Genomic DNA, 22,836 nt, shown 5'->3' on the forward strand with positions numbered 1-22,836 from the left:
AGATGGAGGGGAACCCTTTCACAATGTGTGTGTGTATATATATATATATAATGTGTGTGTATTTATATATATATATAAAATCATCACAATGTACACTTTAAATATTTTACTATTTTACATGTCAATTATACATCAATAACGTTGAAATTTTAAAAAGTTTAATGAGATCGATGACAGTTTTCAGGGTTCTTTCTCAGTCCATTGTCTTTAATGAAAATTCATTAAATATTTGTAGCTCCTACTCTGTTTAAATCCTCATTCTGTCATCACTTTTATTTATTTCAATAATTTACTTAACCATCATCCATGATATCCTTTTGCCAGTGAAGTGTTAAATAATAAAAATGTGCTATTCAGAAGTTTTATTTCAATAATGGCAATTTAGCAGTATTGTAATGCTGATAATACCTCATGTTATATACCATTTGTCAGCTGTACAAATGAATATTCTTTCTCCTTTCAAGATCAGAGATAATATTTCAGGGAGGTAGGTGATCAGTGTTATGTCTATATAACCTAAACATCAGGTTGACAATCTGTACCTAAGGATTCAGATGTTGGGAGGAGGGTGAAGGCAAATAAAACAAATTCTCATTTGATATTATAATACTTATGTATAAATATATGTAGAATTATTTTTATAAATGAATGTCATATAACTTTCAAATTCATGGATAACTGCCCCCAAGTGATACTTGTCATGAACGTAAATAAAACTGAAGAGACCAATTTGGTACATAAATAACCTAAGGGCAGCTAAATGAAAAGTGAACAGTTTATCTCACATCCAAATGTGTTGTCTGGACAATGCCAAAAAAATGCACAATTTTAAATATTCAACATATGTAGAAAGTTGGGATTATCCAGTTAAAATATCAGAATTGATCGATTTCTTTCTCTTGTGAGTAATCAACTGGCCCTAGACATAATCAATGAACAATTTACAGGGAAACAAAAATCGTTCTTTTCAACCATATTCATACTCCTGAGAACTATCAGACAAGTTAGGAAGCCTAAATTCTCGTCCCACATTTTCCAAGTGTTGATATGTGTTCAGGCAAAATGCTTTCTTTATGCATCAGCTTCTCCACATGTACATTCTTTTAATGAATGTAATCTTGCTAAAACCTCAATCGAATATGTCACTACTCTGCTCAAAACCCTCCAATGGATTTCAGTCTTTGCTGATCTTCGAGACTGTGAATCTGAATGCCTGTCTCTCCCCTGACCTCTACCCAGACTGATTCTCACTCATTCACCTGGTACCAGCCACACTGGCCTTGACAGACCAAGCATCCTCCCTCCCTTCTTTCCCCCAGGTATCTGTGTGGTTCGTTTCCTTCTTTCCTTAAGTCTTTACTTAAATGTCACATTCTCAATGAGGTAACCAAGTCTCAACAATACTCATTATGCCCTTCCCTGCTCGATTTTTCTCCATGGTGCTTGCAATCATCAAACATGCTGTACATTTGCCTGATCTGTTTTGTTGATTGTCTTCCCTCTTAGAACGACAGCGCCACAAGAGCAGGGGTTTTATCTCTTTTCTTTCACTGTTGTATCTACAGCACCCAGAAAGGACCTTAGCTGGAACATAAAAGGCATTTAACAAATATTTGTTGAATGAACACATGAACTGGTCATTTATTTCCTGAGCACGTGTAACTTGCTGTGCATCATGCTGGCTGCTGAGATCCAAATGTGAATAAAATTGCGGTCCTAACCCTTAGGAAGGTCACAGTCTGCAGATGTGATCCAGCTCTTGCCAAACAGCTCGGTTAGTTTAATGAGATAGAAGGAGCATTGGTCACATGGAGGTTGGACTTTTATAAAACTGGGGATGGTTTCACGGAGGAAGGGAATTTCAAGCTGAGACATGTAGCGTTCCATCAATTGAGTGAAGCCAGAAGTACTACGGGGAGAACAAAATCAAGTATAGGGGCACTTCTGAATTGCAAATTTTTAAAAATTAAAAGAAATAGTGTCTATGGAAGTCCTTTGCAAATTAATGCAATAATAGAATATATGTATTATCATTATCTACCTATGTTAATTTTTTCTTTTCCCATTGGCATCACCTCCCAGAATGTTCCAAGATACAACTTTATGGCAAAAGACAATCATACACATTTGAGTTTTACTGAAATAGATCATAAATTGAGATATTCATATTAGTCAAAGGATATATGAAATGTTTGGCATGCCTAAGCATTTTGTAGATCTGTTTTTCAGTAATTAAAAGCTGTTATCTCTAATTTCTCAGGCTGAGTACAAATTAAGTAGGACACTGAAAAAAATTAGTCTTAAAATAAACCATGCTGTATTTCTCAAGTGTACAAATTGTTAATTAGAATTGGGAAGTGAACAGAAGGGGCTTAAAATAAAGACCTTCCATTTCAAATAAAAGCTGAAAACGGACCATATTTGGCACTGGCATTAAAAAAAAAAACTAAGGATTATGGGGACTGAAATGGAAACTGAGAATTTCTGAAATATTTAAATAATTTTAATTTAAAATTTTATATTGAATGATTGAAATGTGTATTTTGCCTATTTTAGTAGTCAATTTTAATATTTTAAAATAAAAATAACTTTTTTGAAAGCATGAGAAATTATTTATTTTTATATGTTTACATTTATTTTGATTTACATATTCTACACTAGACTCAAACTTTGCACACTTTGAAATCAACTGCATTTTGTTTTTCAATTATTTATATCAGAGTTCAGCAGACTGTGCCTTGCAGACCAAATGTGCACCTGTTTTTGTAGTCTGCATGCTAAGGATGTATTTATATTTTTGAATAGTTGGGAAAAAATCAAAAGAACAGTAATATTTGTGGTATAAAATAATGATATGAAATTCTGTCTGTAATGTCTATCAGTGAAGTTTAATTGGGACCCAGTCACAGCTTATGTGTTGCTTATGGCTGCTTTCCCATGACAACAGCAATGTTGAGTGGTGGCAACAGACTGTGTGACCCACGATGCTGAAAATACTGACTGTTTGTCTTTTACGGAAAATGCTTGCTGAGTCCTGCTTTCAATCATTCCTTTCAGCAGAACACAAATTATATGAAAACCCTGATTATAATAACACAGTATATCTTCAAGAAAAATAGCTTTTGTATTTTAAGTGAACAATTACCAATCATACGTTTTTATTTTCATTACTCTTCTAAATATCGCTGGCCTGTTAATGGAACGTAAAAAAACCATAACCTTACATGTATATTTTGAATTTTGGTATTTTTGGTATATGTTTGTCTTTGATGAAGGGTGCATGTATTTTATTTAACAGTGAAGGATGAATGTACTTTATTTAACAGTTTGTTCATATGGTTTGTAAGTATTTAGATATGTGGTAGATGGGGCTTCATTTGTGCTGTTGGCTCCACCTCTGCTATGTTAGGAAAGCTGAAAAACAGAGTAATCCCTGAGAAACAGAAAGGATGCAGGAAGTGAACAGGATTATGGCCAAGCAACTGATCTGACAGAAGACATTTTAAGGAAAATTAAGCAAATTAGAGTCAAAGAAGCTTGCATATCTCTGGACCCTGTGGGAATCTGTGGGCCCGAAGAAGACAATTAACTCTTGGAAAAGCATTCTCTTCCTAAGTTATTCCACACATTATGGAGAAGATTGAAGCACAGTAAGATTGTTGGTCATACTGTTACTTATTATGAGACATGATTAACTGAATCAATCCGTGTACCGAGTAATTATCAAGAACCCAGAGATTATAGGAAGATTTTCTTTTAAAATTTTTATCATAATGACATACATGGAATTTTCAACCTTATGACACTAAAGATGCAGTAATTAATGTGGCTTGTGCTGGAAATTTGTTTGTCAGCATCATTTCTTGAGTATCTTCTGGGTTGCAGATGCCCGAGAAGCAATGGCATAGAGCTCTGTAGTCCAACATGGTGACCATAAGCCATATGTTGGCTGTTGAGCACTTCAGTAGTGGATAGGCCAAACACAATTGTGACGTGTGCTCTAAGTGTAAAATACATGCTGGATTTTGAAGATTCAGTATGGGAAAAAAAAAAAAAGAATGTAGAAGTCTTTATTCATAGTTCTTTATATTGGCTACATGTTGAAAAAATAATATTTTAGATCTATTAGGTTACATAATATATTATTAAAATTACTTTTACCTGTTCCCCTTTCCCTTTGATCATGTGGCTACTAAAAAATTTTAAATTGTGTATGTGTCTCCCATGATATTTCCATTGGACAGCACTGGAACAGAAGGTAGGAGTGCCCTCAGGGAGCTCGTGTTTTAGGCAGATAAGTAACAAACAATGGCAGGTGACAGGCATAAACATAGAGCTGCTCGGGTAGCATCCAGGCAAGTCACAGGTGTCTGCAGCGGTGGGTGATGGCTGCTTGGAATCTTCCAGTAGAAGCAGGAGAGAAACTTCAGCCAGGGGAGAATGTTCCAGCTAAAGAATACAGCGTGTGAAAAGGCACAGTCATTTGAAATAGCATATCATGTTTGTGCTTAGTCACTCAATCGTGTCTGACTCTTTGCAAGCCCATGGACTGTAGATCGCCAGGCTCCTCTGTCCATAGGGATTCTCCAGGCAAGAATACTGGAGTGGGTTGCCATGCCCTCCTCCAGGGGATCTTCCCAACCCAGGGATCAAACACAGGTCTCACACATTGCAGGGGAATTCTTTACTGTCTGAGCCACAAGGGAAGCCCAACATATCATGTTTGGGAAACTATTATTAGTTTGGTATGTTTAAAGCTGGGCTTCCCTCATGCCTCAGTGTTAAAGAACTCACCTGCCAATGAAGGAGATCAGGGTTTGATCCCTGGATTGGGAAGACCCCTTGGAGAAGAAAATGGCAACCTATTCCAGTATTCTTGCCTGGAAAATCCCATGGACAGAGGAACCTGGTGTGTTACAGTCCATGGGATGGCAAAAGAGTGGGACATGAATTAGCGACTAAACAGCAACAATTTATTTAAAACTAGGGTGGGTTTGTGGGAATGAGAGAAGCAACGCTAGAGAGGTAGGCAGGCATCACTGATGAAGGGCTTTGAAAGTAGCATTAAGGAAAGTTTGGGGGAAATTTGACCCTGGTCTCACATCTAAAAATATGTCATTTTTCAATAATGTTGAAAAGGCACTTACAAGCTTTGGAGTGAACCTTCTTCAAGACAGCTTAATGTGAATTCTAGAAATGATATTGATTATTCCTTTTCTGTTGATCCATGAGTCAATGAATGTATGGTTTAGACAACCAGAAAAGCAGTGCCCAGAGTACTGCTGTGTGGTTTACAAAATGTAAATAATGCCTAGAAAGGTGCTGAAAAGTCAAAAGACCCTGTTAAGTAACAGAGCAAATGGTTTTGGAGGATGCAAAAATTACTTACACAGAGGCTACTTCCTTCAGTTGTAATTCACTAATTATTTATGCAAAAAACAAGCAATATTTCACTGTCAAGGAGACACTGCAACTTAGGTGACTTATGTGGTCTTCATAAGAAAGAGACAAATGACCATGACATCAAGGACTTTGTAAGGAAATCATTTTTCAAGGCCAGTTCTGTACTGAGAGATGATCATCCTGGCATAAATATTCTTGACTCTTGATGGAAGAGCCTTCTTCTGCCAATAGCTGTGACTGTCTGACTCTCCAAGAAAAGCTTCAGCTTATTCAGTATCCTGGGACCAGTTGCTTCCTAAGTAGAAAACACTTTAAGGACCCTAAATTTAGCACATTGGAGTGTTAGTCGCCCAGTCATGTCCGACTCCTTGTGATTGCATGGACTGGGACTCGCCAGGCTCTTCTGTCCATGGGATTTTCCAGGCAAGAATACTGGAGCAGGTTACCATTTCCTTCTCCAGGATATCTTCCTGACCCAGGGATCGAACCTGGGTCTCCTGCATTGCAGACAGACTCTTTACCATGGAAGCCACCAGGGAAGCTCGGATTTAGCACACTGTTTGGCTAAGAAACACTTCAGATGTGTTCTGAGCTTGGACTCTGGGTCTGGTAACAAGACTTTAAAAAGGTCCTTACTTTGAACCTCAGCAACTCATAAATGGGAACCTGCCGTTTTCTTTCATCTTATCGAGGTGCTGTGCATCATATTCTTTTTTTTTTTTTTCATTTATTTTTATTAGTTGGAGGCTAATTACTTTACAATATTGTAGTGGTTTTTGTCATACATTGACCTGAATCAGCCATGGATTTACATGTGTTCCCCATCCCGTTCCCCCCTCCCACCTCCCTCTCCACCCGATCTCTCTGGGTCTTCCCAGTGCACCAGGCCTGAGCACTTGTCTCATGCATCCAACCTGGGCTGGTGATCTGTTTCACCATAGATAATATATATGTTTCGATGCTGTTCTCTGGAAACATCCCACCCTCACCTTCTGTGCATCATATTCTTGTCTTGATCTTCTTTCTCTCCATGGGTGTCTTACTCCAATGACCTGTCTTATCTGTCTCCCTCTCTATAGTTGTCTATACATGTGAACATGTCATGGCTCTTGGTCTTGTTCCACCCCTGGGCCAGTGCCTAACAGTTGATAGACCTGTATACCCTCTATTTCTGCATCAATAACTGAGATTTTAGACTCCATGTTGAAAATGCTCACTGAGAAGTATACACTGTTTAAGAAATCAGGAATTTCAGCTGTGAAGCCATCTGGTCCTGGGCTTTTGTTTGCTGGAAGATTTTTGATTACAGTTTCAATTTCCTTGCCTGTGATGGGTCTGTTAAGATCTTCTATTTCTTCCTGGTTCAGTTTTGGAAAGTTATACTTTTCTAAGAATTTGTCCATTTCATCCAAGTTGTCCATTTTATTGGCATAGAGCTGCTGGTAGTAGTCTCTAATGATCCTTTGTATTTCAGTGTTGTCTGTTGTGATCTCTCCATTTTCATTTCTAATTTTGTTAATTTGGTTCTTCTCTCTTTGTTTGTTAATGAGTCTTGCTAATGCTTTGTCAATTTTGTTTATTTTTTCAAAAAACCAGCTTTTAGCTTTGTTGATTTTTGCTATGGTCTCTTTAGTTTCTTTTGCGTTTATTTCTGCCCTGATTTTTAAGATTTCTTTCCTTCTGCTAACCCTGGGGTTCTTCATTTCTTCCTTCTCTAATTGCTTTAGGTGTAGAGTTAGGTTATTTATTTGGCTTTTTTCTTGTTTCTTGATGTAAGCCTGTAATGCTATGAACCTTCCCCTTAGCACTGCTTTTACAGTGTCCCATAGGTTTTGGGTTGTTGTGTTTTCATTTTCATTCGTTTCTATACATATTTTGATTTCTTTTTTGATTTCTTCTATGATTTGTTGGTTATTCAGAAGCGTGTTATTTAGCCTCCATATGTTTGAATTTTTAACAATTTTTTTCCTGTAATTGAGATCTAATCTTACTGCACTGTGGTCAGAAAAGATGACTGGAATGATTTCAAATTTTTTGAATTTTCCAAGACCAGATTTATGGCCCAGGATGTGATCTATTCTGGAGAAGTTTCCGTGTGCACTTGAGAAAAAGGTGAAGTTGATTGTTTTGGGGTGAAATGTCCTATAGATATCAATTAGGTCTAGCTGGTCCATTGTGTCATTTAAGGTTTGTGTTTCCTTGTTAATTTTCTGTTTAGTTGATCTATCCATAGTTGTGAGTGGGGTATTAAAGTCTCCCACTATTATTGTGTTACTATTAATTTCCTCTTTCATGCTCGTTAGTGTTTGCCGTACATATTGCGGTGCTCCTATGTTGGGTGCATATATATTTATAATTGTTATATCTTCTTCTTGGATTGATCCTTTGATCATTATGTAGTAGAAGAGCTAACACCTATCTTACTCAAACTCTTCCAGAAAATTGCAGAAGAAGGTAAACTTCCAAACTCATTCTATGAGGCCACCATCACCCTAATTCCAAAACCAGACAAAGATGCCACAAAAAAAGAAAACTACAGGCCAATATCACTGATGAACATAGATGCAAAAATCCTTAACAAAATTCTAGCAAACAGAATCCAACAACATATTAAAAAAATCTTACACCACAACCAAGTGGGCTTTATCCCAGGAATGCAAGGATTCTTCAATATCCGCAAATCAATCAATGTAATACACCACATTAACAAATTGAAAGATAAAAACCATATGATTATCTCAATAGATGCAGAGAAAGCCTTTGACGAAATTCAACACTCATTTATGATTAAAACTCTCCAAAAAGCAGGAATAGAAGGAACATACCTCAACACAATAAAAGCTATATATGACAAACCCACAGCAAGCATCACCCTCAATGGTGAAAAATTGAAAGCATTTCCCCTGAAATCAGGAACAAGACAAGGATGCCCACTCTCACCACTACTATTCAACATAGTGTTGGAAGTTTTGGCCACAGCAATCAGAGCAGAAAAAGAAGTAAAAGGAATCCAGATAGGAAAAGAAGAAGTGAAACTCTCACTGTTTGCAGATGACATGATCCTCTACATAGAAAACCCTAAAGACTCTACCAGAAAATTACTAGAGCTAATCAATGAATAGAGTATAGTTGCAGGATATAAAATTAACACACAGAAATCCCTTGCATTCCTATATACTAACAATGAAAAAACAGAAAGAGAAATTAAGGAAACAATACCATTCACCATTGCAACAAAAAGAATAAAATACTTAGGAGTATATCTACCTAAAGAAACAAAAGACCTATACATAGAAAACTATAAAACACTGATGAAAGAAATCAAAGAGGACACAAACAGATGGAGAAACATACCGTGTTCATGGATTGGAAGAATCAATATTGTCAAAATGGCTATTCTACCCAAAGCAGTCTATAGATTCAATGCAATCCCTATCAAGCTATGAACGGTATTTTTCACAGAACTAGACCAAATAATTTCACAATTTGTATGGAAATACAAAAAACCTTGAATAGCCAAAGTAATCTTGAGAAAGAAGAATGGAACTGGAGGAATCAACCTGCCTGACTTCAGACTCTACTACAAAGCCACAGTCATCAAGACAGTATGGTACTGGCACAAAGACAGAAATATAGATCAATGGAACAGAATAGAAAGCCCAGAGATAAATCCACGAACCTATGGACACCTTATCTTCGACAAAGGAGGCAAGGATATACAATGGAAAAAAGACAACCTCTTTAACAAGTGGTGCTGGGAAAACTGGTCAACCACTTGTAAAAGAATGAAACTAGAACACTTTCTAACACCATACACAAAAATAAACTCAAAATGGATTAAAGATCTAAATGTAAGACCAGAAACTATAAAACTCCTAGAGGAGAACATAGGCAAAACACTCTCCGACATAAATCACAGCAAGATCCTCTATGACCCACCTCCCAGAATATTGGAAATAAAAGCAAAACTAAACAAATGGGACCTAATGAAACTTAAAAGCTTTTGCACTACAAAGGAAACTATAAGTAAGGTGAAAAGACAGCCCTCAGACTGGGAGAAAATAATAGCAAATGAAGAAACAGACAAAGGATTAATCTCAAAAATATACAAGCAACTCCTGCAGCTCAATTCCAGAAAAATAAATGACCCAATCAAAAAATGGGCCAAAGAACTAAACAGACATTTCTCCAAAGAAGACATACAGATGGCTAACAAACACATGAAAAGATGCTCAACATCTCTCATTATTAGAGAAATGCAAATCAAAACCACAATGAGGTACCATTACACGCCAGTCAGGATGGCTGTTATCCAAAAGTCTACAAGCAATAAATGCTGGAGAGGGTGTGGAGAAAAGGGAACCCTCTTACACTGTTGGTGGGAATGCAAACTAGTACAGCCGCTATGGAGAACAGTGTGGAGATTTCTTAAAAAACTGGAAATAGAACTGCCATATGACTCAGCAATCCCACTTCTGGGCATACACACTGAGGAAACCAGATCTGAAAGAGACACGTGCACCCCAATGTTCATCGCAGCACTGTTTATAATAGCCAGGACATGGAAGCAACCTAGATGCCCATCAGCAGATGAATGGATAAGGAAGCTGTGGTACATATACACCATGGACTATTACTCAGCCATTAAAAAGAATTCATTTGAACCAGTGCTAATGAGATGGATGAAGCTGGAGCCCCTTATACAGAGTGAAGTAAGCCAGAAAGATAAAGAACATTACAGCATACTAACACATATATATGGAATTTAGAAAGATGGTAACGATAACCCTATATGCAAAACAGAAAAAGAGACACAGAAGTACAGAACAGACTTTTGAACTCTGTGGGAGAAGGTGAGGGTGGGATATTTCAAAAGAACAGCATGTATACTATCTATGGTGAAACAGATCACCAGCCCAGGTGGGATGCATGAGACAAGTGCTCGGGGCTGGTGCACTGGGAAGACCCAGAGGAATCGGGTGGAGAGGGAGGTGGGAGGGGGGATCGGGATGGGGAATACGTGTAAATCTATGGCTGATTCATATCAATGTATGACAAAACCCACTGAAATGTTGTGAAGTAATTAGCCTCCAACTAGTAAAAAAAAATAAGATAATAAAAAAAATAAAATAATCAGGTAATTCTGTAAATTAAAAAAAAAAAAAAGAAATCAGGAAAGCACAGGCTTTTGGAAGCACTGTTTTTGAGCCTTACTATTAATAGTTTTCCAATGTGGTATCTGATTACTTTTATGAGCTTAGACTTATTCTTCACAGGTAAACTATTCCATTGTAATGCCAAAGTTGGAGTTTCAAAGGTGGTTGAACTTTTCAATTTTCACTTTATTCTTTTTTGACTCCTTGATTCTTTTGAACCAGAAAGTAGACTTGATTGCTGGGGGTTGGAGGTAAATTAACTAATGGTTCAGTTGGATTGTGGAAAGTAGCATGAATGGTTCTGAAAGCGAAGCACTTTCATTAATACAAGCAGCCCATTTTCTCTATACTCCTGCTGATTTTTCTGGTTCCCAACCAAGACACGCTGGACAACTTTAGCCTGTCCAGAAGAGCCCAGTACCTGATCCTGGTCCTCACTCAGCAACGGAAGTATGGCTGAAGCACTTTCTCCCAAGTGCTTTCTACAAGCTCAGACTCGGAGGTTCACAGGTTTACCTTGGTCAGGAACTGGGCCTGCTCACCTCTTTCTTTTGCAGATGGTTTGTTGTATCCTCAGACCTATACCCTATAAACGCAGGGGAAATAAAGTTAAATGGGATGAATAGGCAATCACGAACCTGTTGCTTGTTCTGGCTTGGGCTGTCAGCTGCTGTGCCGGTTATCTGTTTTTTGGTAGTCATTTGAGATGCTGAGTAACTGGAAGAAAATGACTGGTTTTTAAGTAACTGAAGAACAATACCTCTCCAGGGGAGTCACCTACGTTGGAATGATTTTTACTTCTTCATCTGAAACTGTATAAAGCAAGGTTAATTTTGTGTTTTTAGGCTCTCCTCATCTTGTGGTGTTTAAACACTTTTGAAAAAGTGTGTTACTAACAAGTCTGCTTTCTAGGAGAAATCTCACTGATTTAGAATTTATAAACCCAAGGAAGGGCTATATAAACCACAAAGACATTGGAGGAGAAAAATGATAGGGGTAACCATGGCCATCCAGATTTGAGAAAGATGAACATGTGCTGCATCTTCTTTTAATCTGTCACTGTCTTCGGTCAGTTGGCTGCAAGGCTCTGTCAGGTAGGATGGACTGTGGAGTCAGAGTAGGGTTGGGTTTTAGGAATGATTAAGAGATTAGGAAGGGCTTCCCTGATGGCTCAGTGGTAAAGAACTTGCCTGCCAATGCAGAAGACATGGGTTCAATCCCTGGGTCAAGAAGATCCCCTGGAGAAGGAAATGGCAAACCCCTCTGGTATTCTTGCCTGGAAAATCCCCTGGACAGAAGAGCCTGGTCCATGGGGCCACATAAGAATCGGACATGACCTAAACAGCTAGACATAAGGAAGACAGAATCAACGGCTGTGACATTCTCTCTTTGAAAACAGAATCCATCCCTAACAATGAAAACTCTTCAAAGGTAAAGTATTTTCTTGGGTGATTTGAAGCTGAGAAAACTGCCTTCAGCAGCCCCACACATCTGCATTCTTATCACCTAATTTATAGTGTTTAGGGGAGCAGGCCAGGCTGTAGTCAAGGTTAATCTCAGTGTCTGTGTCTCAGTAATTCACTCCGTAGAGTTGGGTTTTGCTGAGCTTTGCCACACCAGGCAATCAGTTCCAGCCACAATCAGGTGGTAAGGAGAGGTATTTAGATAAAAAGAATATTTCTTCCTGAAGGGAGGTAGTTGATTTTCAGGAAACTTTTCCTGTAGGTATAATATCAAACAGATCATTGACTCCTGGGGTGGTGGTTTTTGTTCGTTTTAAAACTTTCAAAAAATATTTAGGAATTGTAATGTCTTTTGACTCATCTCACAGGCAAGTGTTCTCTTGGAGAAAGAGGTAGTGAATTTGCATCTTTCTCTTTTGTGAGTGCCCCGATTGGGGTCAGGTCATGGGGCTTGTGTGCACAACCTTGTTTTTATGTTGGCAGACACTGTACTCTTTGAGCTCCAGGCCAGCCCTCCCAGGAAACCTCTGAGCTCTCTCAGGCAGGAAAGCAGGTAATTGAAAGCAGCTCTGGAAGCTGTATCTGTTCACCATCATCAGTTATTATCACCTCGACACAGCCTCTCGTGAAGGTTTTGTATCTGAGGAGTCTGCCTCTGAAGTCGCAGTGGCAATTAATAATGTCCACACCGAAATCAAAATTCCTACCACATCTCTTGCTAGTAATATAAGGTTTTTCCTGGTTCTTTCATAATTTAGTTGATAACTGTCTCTGCTTCTCTTTTGAGTGAAAGGATTTTAATTACACAATGCACAGGGACACAAAGCTTCATCTCAGGGGCAACCGACAATGGAGGCTTGTGATAAAAGCACATTAAACCTTCATTGAGGTTGTTTACACATTTGTAACGGTGGCTGTGGTCGTCTCTGATAGCAGGGACAATAAATCAAAACCTGAGGATGTTCTTTTCATTAGCCAGTGATTTTATAGCCTGTGGTGGCTTTTTAACTATCCATGCGTAAAATGGAGTGATATAATTTGTAATTACTGGAAATAACTAGCTTTAATTCCCCCCACAGATATTTAGAGCTTTCATATGATTTGAAAGACTCAAGTTGACTTCAGAATAGTGCATTGATAGTCCCCTATTAGTGACTGCATCCCACTGTGTACTTGGAGAACTTCTGTAGGTGTCTTTTTCAGCCTTTACTAGGGGTTACTTTAGTCCTCTCAGAGTATGACCATCAGAGTGGCAATGTTGATCCTAGACAGATGACAAGAAAAGCTGCCTGGTATTCTGGGGAAAAGATGGGATGGGAAGATGAAATGAAATACGAGAAGAAATGTGGGGAGAGACTTCTCTCTGGGAAAGCAGGAGAGATCTGTTCTCATCCTAGCTGTACCGAGTACCAGGTGTGTGGACTTTGGCTTGTTCCCCAATCTCTCTCAACATCAGCTTACTCATCTATAAAATGGGACTGTAGCAGCTTCCTTGTTCCAGGACTGATGAGATGATGCTACGACAATGCTACACACAGATTTTGGTTTGGTAAAAGGAGCCCAGGATATCTAGACTCTGTTCACTCACCTGCAGCCTGTGCCAGAGAATCGTCTGATTCATCCTCAACTTTTCCAGAAGTGTATGAAAAATCAGCAGTGCTTTGGCTCATCTGAAGTCCCCATATATCACCTTTTTTTTTTTTTCCAGCAGGGATTCACAAATGAAAACTTGCATTTCAGAACCCTAATTTGATGCTTGGGATGTGGATTTAATTTATAATTTGAATTCAAAGGCCAACCCAAACAATCGATGTTAGAGAAAATATGGCAGAAGGGAGAAATTTTAAAACCAGGGATATCTAGTTTGAAATGCCAAGTTTCCTGAGTGTCAGAAGGTTTGCAAAGTTCTTTCACTGAAAAATGCTGTGACAGAGACAGGCAGTCTTAAAATCCCAAGAGGGTGGTTGACAGCATAGATTCCATTTATAAGTGGCCCTTGGAGAGAATAATGTTTCTCCCAGCCCCTGTGGTCTCATCAAAACATCAGGAAACAGTTTCTGCTTGCTTTGTTTACCATCAGTTGTTGATGTGTTTAAGGCTGACACATTTTCAGTATCTCTTCTCTCCAAGCAACTAGTGATATAAAGGGCACCAAAACTCTAGATATTGAAATGTCAAGCCAGAACTTTCCTGTGTCTTCTAATAAAATACATACCATCAATTAATTCTGCTTTGAATCTGCCTTTGATGTCATTTTCATATTATTATTATATTAATATGTAGAACTTATTAATACAGCACTGACAAATTAAAATATAACTTTATACAACAATATATAATAGCATACATTGATAATTTTATATTTTATATTAGGAAAGTATCTCCATATGCTTAGCACCTGCCATGTGCCGGACTTTATATACATTGTTTTAAAGTCTCACAATTACTTTAAAGCAAGTAACATGGAAATTGTCCCAAGGCTAAAGGCAAGGAAAGTGAGTGAAGTTCAAAGAGGTTTAGTGAATTTTTCAATGCCACATACCTAATGATTATCAAAGCCAGGATTCAAATACAGTCTGGTCTAACTCCAAATCACAGGCAGTTTTCACCACATTCTGCTGCATCCCTTTCCTGGAAACTGGACCACACACTCGTAAAAGATGTGTTATATACAGAACGGCACAGTCTACAGCAGTTCATAACTGCTCGTAACCGCTCATAAGTGTTCATAAGTGTCACTTTCGTGTGGGCAAATTTTAACTACCACATGAACTACATTTACAAGGAGATGCTTAATTTACTATGGGTTGTTTACGAGTGCTCTTGAGCAAGGTGAATCATTTAGGGCAGTTTATTTTCATAGTTACCCAAGGGGTGGATGGATAAAAGACAAAAAGAAAAATCTCAAGCAAACAGCCAGCACAAGGTGGACACAGAGGGTTATACGTGCTTCCCGCTGAACTTAGCCCTGATCCCTGCTTGTAATCCTGATACAGACATCCCTGCTTTGCATTTCACAGAATCAACTTTTTAGTGAATATCAAGGTTTTTGTTTTAGAGAATCTGAATTAAATGTTATTACTATAGGTTTGCTTTCTTCCTAATTTTTTTAATTTCATTTATTTAGGCCCCCAAATTTAGAGCTATCCTTGACAACTTTTCTTACATCCCATCCCTAATCCATGCAGAAACCCTGTTGCCTCACCTTAAAGATCTATCAAGAGTGTGAACTTATCTTAGCACTTTTGCAGTTTCTTGCCTCATTTGTTTCTTGCCCTGGATTTCTGTAATAAGCTGCTAACTAGCCTCATTGCTGAAACCCAGTCCCTAGGGTCTGTTGTCAACACAACAGTCAGAATTATTCTCTTAAAACTTTAGTCAGCAAGTCATTCCTCTTCTCTAACCCTGTGTGGGCTCCCCCATCTCTTCAGGGCAAAATCCTACATGTGCTATGAGATTTTCTTCCTCTGAATGCTTCTCTGCCCTCATTTCCTATGATACCTCTTACTCCTGTACTTTAGTCACCTGGCCACCTTGCTGTTGTTTGAGGACCCAGATGTATTCCACCCTTGGGCCTTCACATTGAGTGGTTGCTCCATCTGCCTGTAAAACTTTTCCCTAAAGATGTGCCTAGCCAATGGCCTCACTTCTTTTAAGTTTTTGATCAGATGTCACCTTCTCAATGAGGCTAACCTTCCATCTACTTTAACACTGCAACCTGCCAATTTATTCTGTTCTACTACTTCTTTTTATAATCTACTTTATTTTGTATTATTTATTTTTGGCTGCATTGGGCCTTTGTTGCTCCTCGCAGGCTTTCTCTAGCTGGAGTGAGTCGGGGGCTACTCTCCAGGGGCAGTGTGTGGGCTTCTCATTGCGGTGGCTTCTCTCATTGAGAAGCACGGGCTGTAGGCTGCGGGCATTGGCAGTTGTAGCATACGAGCTCAGTAGTTGTGGCTCACGGGCTCTAGAGGTCAGGTTCGGTAGGCACACGAGCTTAGTTGCTCCGTAGCATGTGGAATCTCCCCATGCCAGGGATGGAACCCATGTCCCTTGAGTTGGCAGGCAGATTCTTAACCACTAGACCACCAGGAAAGCCCACTGCTTTTTTTTTTTTTTTTTCTTTTCTAAAGCCTATTTTATTTATTTATTTATTTATTTTTTAATTTTTTTATTAGTTGGAGGCCAACCACTTCATAACATTTCAGTGGGTTCTGTCATACATTGATTGAATCAGCCATGGATTTACACGTCTTCCCCATCCCAATCCCCGCTCCCACCTCCCTCTCCACCCGATTCCTCTCGAAACATCCCACCCTCGCCTTCTCCCAGAGAGTTCAAAAGTCTGTTCTGTATTTCTGTGTCTCTTTTTCTGTTTTGCACATAGGGTTATCGTTATCACCTTTCTAAATTCCATACATATGTGTTAGTATGCTGTAATGTTCTTTATCTTTCTGGCTTACTTCACTCTGTATAAGGGGCTCCAGCTTCATCCATCTCATTAGGACTGGTTCAAATGAATTCCTTCTAATGGCTGAGTAATATTCCATGGTGTATATGTACCACAGCTTCCTTATCCATTCATCTGCTGATGGGCATCTAGGTTGCTTCCATGTCCTGGCTATTATAAACAGTGCTGTGATGAACATTGGGGTGCACGTGTCTCTTTCAGATCTGGTTTCCTCAGTGTGTATGCCCAGAAGTGGGATTGCTGGGTCATATGGCAGTTCTATTTCCAGTTTTTAAAGAAATCTCCACACTGTTTTCCATAGTGGCTGTACTAGTTTGCATTCCCACCAACAGTGTAAGAGGGTTCCCTTTTCTCCACACCCTCTCCAGCATTTATTGCTTGTAGACTTTTGGATAGCAGCCATCCTGACTGGCGTGTAATGGTACCTCATTGTGGTTTTGATTTGCATTTCTCTAATAATGAGTGATGTTGAGCATCTTTTCATGTGTTTGTTAGCCATCTGTATGTCTTCTTTGGAGAAATGTCTGTTTAGTTCTTTGGCCCATTTTTTGATTGGGTCATTTATTTTTCTGGAATTGAGCTGCAGGAGTTGCTTGTATATTTTTGAGATTAATCCTTTGTCTGTTGCTTCATTTGCTATTATTTTCTCCCAATCTGAGGGCTGTCTTTTCACCTTACTTATAGTTTCCTTTGTAGTGCAAAAGCTTTTAAGTTTCATTAGGTCCCATTTGTTTAGTTTTGCTTTTATTTCCAATATTCTGGGAGGTGGGTCATAGAGGATCTTGCTGTGATTTATGTCGGAGAGTGTTTTGCCTATGTTCTCCTCTAGGAGTTTTATAGTTTCTGGTCTTACATTTAGATCTTTAATCCATTTTGAGTTTATTTTTGTGTATGGTGTTAGAAAGTGTTCTAGTTTCATTCTTTTACAAGTGGTTGACCAGTTTTCCCAGCACCACTTGTTAAAGAGGTTGTCTTTTTTCCATTGTATATCCTTGCCTCCTTTGTCGAAGATAAGGTGTCCATAGGTTCGTGGATTTATCTCTGGGCTTTCTATTCTGTTCCATTGATCTATATTTCTGTCTTTGTGCCAGTACCATACTGTCTTGATGACTGTGGCTTTGTAGTAGAGTCTGAAGTCAGGCAGGTTGATTCCTCCAGTTCCATTCTTCTTTCTCAAGATTACTTTGGCTATTCAAGGTTTTTTGTATTTCCATACAAATTGTGAAATTATTTGGTCTAGTTCTGTGAAAAATACCGTTCATAGCTTGATAGGGATTGCATTGAATCTATAGACTGCTTTGGGTAGAATAGCCATTTTGACAATATTGATTCTTCCAATCCATGAACACGGTATGTTTCTCCATCTGTTTGTGTCCTCTTTGATTTCTTTCATCAGTGTTTTATAGTTTTCTATGTATAGGTCTTTTGTTTCTTTAGGTAGATATACTCCTAAGTATTTTATTCTTTTTGTTGCAATGGTGAATGGTATTGTTTCCTTAATTTCTCTTTCTGTTTTTTCATTGTTAGTATATAGGAATGCAAGGGATTTCTGTGTGTTAATTTTATATCCTGCAACTATACTCTATTCATTGATTAGCTCTAGTAATTTTCTGGTAGAGTCTTTAGGGTTTTCTATGTAGAGGATCATGTCATCTGCAAACAGTGAGAGTTTCACTTCTTCTTTTCCTATCTGGATTCCTTTTACTTCTTTTTCTGCTCTGATTGCTGTGGCCAAAACTTCCAACACTATGTTGAATAGTAGTGGTGAGAGTGGGCATCCTTGTCTTGTTCCTGATTTCAGGGGAAATGCTTTCAATTTTTCACCATTGAGGGTGATGCTTGCTGTGGGTTTGTCATATATAGCTTTTATTGTGTTGAGGTATGTTCCTTCTATTCCTGCTTTTTGGAGAGTTTTAATCATAAATGAGTGTTGAATTTCGTCAAAGGCTTTCTCTGCATCTATTGAGATAATCATATGGTTTTTATCTTTCAATTTGTTAATGTGGTGTATTACATTGATTGATTTGCGGATATTGAAGAATCCTTGCATTCCTGGGATAAAGCCCACTTGGTTGTGGTGTAAGATTTTTTTAATATGTTGTTGGATTCTGTTTGCTAGAATTTTGTTAAGGATTTTTGCATCTATGTTCATCAGTGATATTGGCCTGTAGTTTTCTTTTTTTGTGGCATCTTTGTCTGGTTTTGGAATTAGGGTGATGGTGGCCTCATAGAATGAGTTTGGAAGTTTACCTTCTTCTGCAATTTTCTGGAAGAGTTTGAGTAAGGTAGGTGTTAGCTCTTCTCTAAATTTTTGGTAGAATTCAGCTGTGAAGCCTTCAGGTCCTGGGCTTTTGTTTGCTGGAAGATTTTTGATTACAGTTTCAATTTCCTTGCCTGTGATGGGTCTGTTAAGATCTTCTATTTCTTCCTGGTTCAGTTTTGGAAAGTTATACTTTTCTAAGAATTTGTCCATTTCATCCAAGTTGTCCATTTTATTGGCATAGAGCTGCTGGTAGTAGTCTCTTATGATCCTTTGTATTTCAGTGTTGTCTGTTGTGATCTCTCCATTTTCATTTCTAATTTTGTTAATTTGGTTCTTCTCTCTTTGTTTGTTAATGAGTCTTGCTAATGCTTTGTCAATTTTGTTTATTTTTTCAAAAAACCAGCTTTTAGCTTTGTTGATTTTTGCTATGGTCTCTTTAGTTTCTATTGCATTTATTTCTGCCTTAATTTTTAAGATTTCTTTCCTTCTGCTCACCCTGGGGTTCTTCATTTCTTCCTTCTCTAATTGCTTTAGGTGTAGAGTTAGGTTATTTATTTGGCTTTTTTCTTGTTTCTTGATGTAAGCCTGTAATGCTATGAACCTTCCCCTTAGCACTGCTTTTACAGTGTCCCATAGGTTTTGGGTTGTTGTGCTTTCATTTTCATTCATTTCTATACATATTTTGATTTCTTTTTTGATTTCTTCTATGATTTGTTGGTTATTCAGAAGCGTGTTATTTAGCCTCCATGTGTTTGAATTTTTAACAATTTTTTTCCTGTAATTGAGATCTAATCTTACTGCACTGTGGTCAGAAAAGATGACTGGAATGATTTCAATTTTTTTGAATTTTCCAAGACTAGATTTATGGCCCAGGATGTGATCTATTCTGGAGAAGGTTCCGTGTGCACTTGAGAAAAAGGTGAAGTTGATTGTTTTGGGGTGAAATGTCCTATAGATATCAATTAGGTCTAGCTGGTCCATTGTGTCATTTAAGGTTTGTGTTTCCTTGTTAATTTTCTGTTTAGTTGATCTATCCATAGTTGTGAGTGGGGTATTAAAGTCTCCCACTATTATTGTGTTACTATTAATTTCCTCTTTCATACTCGTTAGCGTTTGCCGTATATATTGTGGTGCTCCTATGTTGGATGCATATATATTTATAATTGTTATATCTTCTTCTTGGATTGATCCTTTGATCATTATGTAGTGTCCTTCTTTGTCTCTTTTCACAGCCTTTATTTGAAAGTCTATTTTATCTGATATGAGTATTGCGACTCCTGCTTTCTTTTGGTCTCCATTTGCATGAAATATTTTTTTCCAGCCCTTCACTTTTAGTCTGTATGTGTCTCTTGTTTTGAGGTGGGTCTCTTGTAGACAGCATATATAGGGGTCTTGTTTTTGTATCCATTCAGCCAATCTTTCCCTTTGGTTGCGGCATTCAACCCATTTACATTTAGGGTAATTATTGATAGGTGTGGTCCCGTTGCCATTTACTTTGTTGTTTTGGGTTCACGTTTATACAACCTTTCTGCATTTCCTGTCTAGAGAAGATCCTTTAGCATTTGTTGAAGAGCTGGTTTGGTGGTGCTGAATTCTCTCAGCTTTTGCTTGTCTGTAAAGTTTTTGAATTCTCCTTCATATCTGAATGAGATCCTTACTGGATACAGTAATCTAGGTTGTAGGTTATTCTCTTTCATTACTTTCAGAACGTCCTGCCATTCCCTTCTGGCCTGGAGGGTTTCTATTGATAGATCAGCTGTTATCCTTATGGGAATCCCTTTGTGTGTTATTTGTTGTTTCTCCCTTGCTGCTTTTAAGATTTGTTCTTTGTATTTGATCTTTGTTAATTTGATTAATATGTGTCTTGGGGTGTTTCGCCTTGGGTTTATCCTTTTTGGGACTCTCTGGGTTTCTTGGACTTGGGTGGCTATTTCCTTCCCCATTTTAGGGAAGTTTTCAGCTATTATCTCCTCGAGTATTTTCTCATGGCCTTTCTTTTGGTCTTCTTCTTCTGGGACTCCTATGATTCGAATGTTGGGGCGTTTCACATTGTCCCAGAGGTCCCTGAGGTTGTCCTCATTTCTTTTGATCCTTTTTTCTTTTTTCCTCTCTGCTTCATTTATTTCCACTATTTTATCTTCTACCTCACTTATCCTATCTTCTGCCTCCGTTATTCTACTCTTGGTTCCCTCCAAAGTGTTTTTGATCTCATTCATTGCATTGTTCATTTTTAATTGACTCTTTTTTATTTCTTCTAGGTCTTTATTAAACAGTTCTTGTATCTTTTCAATCTTTGTCTCCAGGCTATTTATCTGTAACTCCATTTTGTTTTCAAGATTTTGGATCATTTTTATTATCATTATTCTAAATTCTTTTTCAGGTAGATTCCCTATCTCCTCCTCTTTTGTTTGACTTGGTGGGCATTTTTCATGTTCCTTTACCTGTTGGGTATTTCTTTGCCTTTTCATCTTGTTTAGATTGCTGTGTCTGGAGTGGGCCTTCTGTATTCTGGAGGTCTGTGGTTCCTTTTTATTGTGGAGGATTTATCCAGTGGGTGGGGTTAGACGATTGGCTTGTCAAGGTTTCCTGGTTAGGGAAGCTGGCGTCAGTGTTCTGGTGTATGGAACTTGATTTCTTCTCTTTGGAGAGCAATGGAGTCCCAAGTAATGAGTTTTGAGATGGATCTATGTGTTAGGTGTGACCTTGGGCAGCCTGTATGTTGACGTTCAGGGCTATGTTCCTGCGTTGCTGGAGAATTTGCGTGGTATGTCTTGCTCTAAAACTTATTGGCTCTTGGGTGGTGGTTGGTTTCAGTGTAGGTATGGAGGCTTTTGGACGGTCACTTATTACTTAAAGTTCCATGTAGTAGGAGTTTTCTGGTGTTCTTAGGTTTTGGGCTTAAGTTTCCTGCCTCTGGATTTCAGTTTTATTCTTCCTGTAGTCTCACGACTTCTCCAACTATACAGCACTGATAATAAAACTTCTAGGTTAATGGCGAAAAGATTCTCCCCCATTAGGGACACCCAGAGAGGTTCACAGAGTTACATGAAGAGGAGAAAAGGGAGGAGGGAGATAGAGATGAGCAGGAGGAGAAAAAGGGGGACTCAAGAGGAGAGAGACAGATCTACGCAGCTGTCTGTTCTCAGAGTGTTCTCCGTATCTCAGACACCTACAAAGATTCACAGAATTGGATTGGGAAGAGAAGGGGAAAGGAGGAAATAGAGGTGTCCTGAGGTAGAAAACAGAGAGTCAAGATTGGGAGAGAATAATCTTCGGTTTAAAGATAGGGCTTCTCTTCCTTTTTTTTTTTTTTGTAAGGTTATAGTGTATTGAAAATGAAAATTAAGGAGTAGTAGAGGAGTACTAGAGGACTTTAAAAGAAATAAGAGAAAAAGAAAAATAGAAAAAAGAAGAGAAAAAGGAAAGAAAAAAAAAGAAGAAAAAAGAAAAAAAAAAGTAAGAGAAAAAAAAAATTTTTTTTCCCCTAATTAAAAAAATCATAAAAATCTATGAAAATGAAAGTGAAGGAGTAATGGGGGAGTAATAGGGAATTTTAAAGGAAAATAAAAGAGAAAAAATAAAAAAGAAAAAAAGAAAAAAAACAATTTTTTTTTCCCTTCCTTATTTAGAAAAAGAAAAAAGTAAAAATATATCTAGGAATTTCTCTGGAGCTGTTGCGGTCAGTGTGGGTTCAGCTCAGTTTCAGATAGCTCCTTGTTCCAGCTTACACTTCTCGATATCTATAGGGCCCTTCCGGTGTAGTCCGTGTTTTCTACGGGGATTTTAATCTGTTGCACCAGTCCCTTCTAAAGCGGTTCCCTTTGTTTATTTGGCTTCTGTTTGCCGGTCTCTTCAGAGCCTCATTTCCGCCCTGACACAGGCGGGCGGAGGTGGACTCTTATTCAGGTAGCTAGTTCCGTCGCTCCGCGGGGAGGGGCTGGCGCCGCGGGGAGGGGCTGGCACCGCGGGGAGAGGCTGGCGCTGTGGGGCGGGGCTGGCGCTGTGGGGCGGGGCTGGCGCTGCCGGGAGGGGCTGACGCTGCGGGGACTGGCTTGCGTCACGGGGACGGGCTGGGGCTGC

This window comes from Dama dama, chromosome 19, assembly GCF_033118175.1.
Source record: "Dama dama isolate Ldn47 chromosome 19, ASM3311817v1, whole genome shotgun sequence".
Classification (NCBI taxonomy): Eukaryota; Metazoa; Chordata; class Mammalia; order Artiodactyla; family Cervidae; genus Dama; species Dama dama.